Consider the following 3,755-nt stretch of genomic DNA (forward strand, 5'->3'; position numbering starts at 1 on the left):
AAATGCCAGTTTTCCAAAGCCTTACTTCTCCCGCGGCAGCCTGCCACTTCCTCACCCCCAGACCACTGCACACTGCTGTTCCCTCTCCCTGAACACTTTTCCTCACCCTCGACATTTACCCTATAATTCGCGATGTCCTTCCGGCTCTGCCTGATCTATGTGCGGGTAGGGGGGCATGTTCCTATTTCCATGCACAGCCCCCTTTCTGTGTTCTCAGACTTAATCTCCCAGAGGGCAGAGCCCGGTCGTATGGCTCAACCTGTGTCCCTCCACAGGGCCTGGGCTAGAGAGACTCCGGTCACTGCCAAGTGAAGGAAGGAAGGACTTTTAACTGTCTTTTCCTCCCTCTGCAGCTTTTGCTCCAATGTCCCCAGTCTCAGCCATGGCAAAGGAGATAGGGTCAAGAGATAGGGCCAAGAGGGCGCCATCGGCTTCTCCACTGCTACCCGCTCCCAATTCTGCCTGCCTGGCCAACTTCAGTCCATCCACCTTTTGCCACCCATTGGCTCATATAAGGCATGGCGGCCTTCCCACATCTCCATGGAGAATGAGGCCAGGGAAACCCCTATGGTGCAGGATCACCCCTCCGAGTCCCTCACTCTAGGACTCTGTTATTTGCAACCCAGGAGAAGGAGTTGGGGTTGTGTGGGTGTCCTTATAGAAGGCAGCAGTGAGCACAGGCTGTACTGGACAATGGCTCTTCCTGGATGGACCTTTCCTCCTCCCATCTAGCCCCATTTCTCAGAAATGCCCAGAGACAAAGGACCAATCTGGGAGCTACAGAGGCCCAGGCCTGCAGAGCCCCACCCTGTTCCACCTAGTGAGAGGTGGCTGGAGATAAGTGGTAGAGGAGGCAGCAGGTGGCATCACATCAGCTCTGTCAACTAGTGGATCAACAAACATGCCCCTTGGGGGTCCATACCCTGGGAAGGGACCCTCAAGGGAAAGTTGAAGAGTCTGTAAGAGGTGTTTTCTTGCTGTCTCTATCATCATCCTCCCCTCCCAAAACCCAGTCCAAGAGCTGCTTACTGGCCATGTGTGATGGAGAGGGGTGTGTGCCTTGCTGAGGAACCCAAGCTCATTGGGGAGGCTGACAGCCAAGGCCACAAAGTTGGAATGGGGAGAGGGAGGTTTCCTTCCTTCTGATGGCCAGAAGGGAAGGGTGACTTGGAGAAGGGGCAGGGCCATTCCTGATCTCCATGGAAGTCTGCGGGGTTTGCAAAGGCCAGAGCCAAGAGCTGGGCTCCACTGATACTTTGTGGACCAGGTCCACCCATCAGTATTGGCATGACCGACTATAGTATTCATTCCACCCTCTGGTCCTCAGGACGGGGCTTGGCCTGGTGACAACCAGGGAAACCAAGAGCAGCCCCAGGATCTGGACTGCAGTCCCAAGGTTACCCTGCTGAGGTGTCCACTGCGCCCATTCCCTGCTGACAATTGAGCGGCCAAAGCAGATTAACCTGGGTGCTAATCCCCCCTAATGGCTTCAGAATCCCCAGCGCAGAGCGGCTAAGCCGGCCTTTCTCTGCGGCAGCGGCCAGCCTCCCTGGCGGCTTCAGCCCCACGGCCGCGCGATGCTATCTCGGCCCGGCCGGCCGTGGGTGCGCGCTAATCCTCGGCGCTTGCTTTCTTCCCCGTCCCACTGGAGATCGGGCCGATTGGCGTTTGATTACCGCCGCTATCGAGGGCCTCTTTGTGCGATAGGCCCTAAATCCCCTAATTCCTTGATAAAGAAGGCATTAAGCAGGCGTTTGCTGCAGAGAAAGGCACCGTGATGAAAGAAAGCAATCAGGGGAATCCTGATGGCCTCGCCTGCTGCCGGCTGGGGAGAAATGCGGGAAAGAGGGTGGGAGTGGACAGTGGGGGACGAGAGGGAAAGGGGGCCTCCACCAAGCAGAGGGCATCCCAAGAACCCATACTCCCCACTCCTTACATCTATCCCGAGTCTGCCTTCCCCAGTCCTGAGCTGCTCCCAGGACACCCTCCCATCTCCACCCTGGCTGCCTTCTCAGCTGGACGCTGAGGGACCACACACATCCCACTCCCCTCTACCTCACTCCAGCACTTGATGGAACCTAACCCCCAAACCAGCCCTGGACCTTGCTGAGCCTGACTTTCAGTCCTAGCCTCTGACTCTCCAAAGCCAGTGGTCTCTCAGGACTCTTCTGTACATCCATTTCCCCATGGCCTCTGCTGTTCCCCAAGCCTCTCCTGCACCCTTCCCTCAGCTCTGGCCCTCCCCTTTGGCACTGACCCATTTTGACCAGGCCTGGAAGCAGCCAGGCCTGCTCTTCAATCTGGGAAACAGAAGTGATGGCAGCCAGGAGCCAGTGGAATCGTCAGGGAGTGTGTGCTGGTGGAAGGAGCCTGAGATCTCCAGTAGAAAGCAGGTGGAGTGAGCTGGGAGGGCCCCTGAGCCGAGAGAAGCCAGGCTGGCTGTGAGCTGTGCTCATTGGAGGAGCTAACCTGGAGCCTGGGCTGCCGACAAGAGGAGGCTGATGCCCCACTGGGGTAGATTGGCAGAGGTAGCAGAGTCCAGAGGCTGGAGGATCGCGGAGATGGGCAGGTGATCCTCTTATCCTGATAATTTGAAACAGGAACGCCATGATTGGATTTGTGTTTGCAGAGATCACTGCCTCTGTGCCAGGCTCATTTTGAAGAGAGAGGTCACATGGGGAAAGTGGCTGGGAGTGGGTTGAAAGGCTATGATGGGGGCCCAGGTAGCAGTCATCTGCGACTGGCACTGTGAAGGGCGCAGTGCAGAGGGCCACACGTGGGCAATAGAACCAATGGGATTTGGAGGTGGAGAGCAGGGGGAGTGGATTTGAGACTTGGGAGCACTGGAGCAGATGAGCGTTTACCAAGGTGCACAAGTGGGTGGGTGGGCCACCAACCTGGGTGGACAGGTGTGCATTTACCTAGGTGGCTGAGTGGAAAGGTGGGCCTTTAACCAAGAAGTAGACTCTGATGAGTGGTGTTTTGGAGGCCACTGGGGCTCTGTCCAGACCCCTTCAGTGGTCAGTGCATCCATTCTGCTTCTCTGAATGTTGGTGGCAACCACACACAACTGTCTCCACCTTGGGCATTCCTCAGGGTGATGGAGCTCACACTACAGTCCTCCAAAGCTGGAGCCAGATCTCAGACAAGGAGTGACAGTCATGGGGCACAAAAGGCAGATCCCTGCTTTGCCTCAATGTGTTTCAAATCTGAAGCAGTCCGTGTCTTTGCACCACGTCCACGTGGGATTAATGGACACTGGCCTTAAACCGAGACTGCCTTCTTAGTTAGAACTCTCCATCCTGTACCCAGCCCTGTCCTGCTTCCAGGGTGACTAATCATCTCAGTTTCCCAGGAGGCAGGATGCTCAGAGCACAAACCAGGATGATTAGTCATCTTATGTTTCTACTGTGTCTCATAAGAAGGGATGTTGAACTCCTAAGCCCTGGTACTTGTGAATGTGCACTTATTAGGAAATAGAGACTTTGCTTCTAGGGAACTTGACCTAAGACAGTTGGTACCAGGAGTCTCTAGTCTCAGGAAACCAGCTCTAAGGATGGCACTCTGAAACTGGATCACTAGCCGGCTTATGGCAATGAGAGACCATGACTGGTGGCAGGTGGAGAATTGATAGCCCCTGGCGTGGGTAGCAATGTGATGGCAAAACCCATCACTTAGGAGAAACTTAGATGGGAAGCAGGTGGAAGGAGGCAGTAGCTGGTGCAATGTCACAGGCACTTTAGAGGTAGGGAGGA

The sequence above is a fragment of the Pteropus alecto genome, unplaced genomic scaffold, assembly GCF_000325575.1.
Source record: "Pteropus alecto unplaced genomic scaffold, ASM32557v1 scaffold113, whole genome shotgun sequence".
In the NCBI taxonomy this organism is placed as follows: Eukaryota; Metazoa; Chordata; class Mammalia; order Chiroptera; family Pteropodidae; genus Pteropus; species Pteropus alecto.